This window comes from Podarcis tiliguerta (genome assembly GCF_965153285.1).
Source record: "Podarcis tiliguerta genome assembly, chromosome: 17".
NCBI lineage: Eukaryota > Metazoa > Chordata > Lepidosauria > Squamata > Lacertidae > Podarcis > Podarcis tiliguerta.
This window is the reverse complement of record NC_139550.1, coordinates 41,133,212-41,133,482: the sequence shown is the minus strand read 5'-3', so window position 1 is coordinate 41,133,482 and position 271 is coordinate 41,133,212.

Genomic DNA, 271 nt, shown 5'->3' with positions numbered 1-271 from the left:
ATCCCCTTCGCCCCCTTCGAGTTTGGATTTGATATCCTGCTTTATCACTACCCGAAGGAGTCTCAAAGCGGCTAACATTCTCCTTTCCCTTCCTCCCCCACAACAAACACTCTATGAGGTGAGTGGGGCTGAGAGACTTCAAAGAAGTGTGACTGGCCCAAGGTCACCCAGCAGCTGCATGTGGAGGAGCAGAGACACAAACCCAGTTCCCCAGATTACGAGACTACCGCTCTTAACCACTACACCACACTGGCTCTTCTTACTTCCCAGA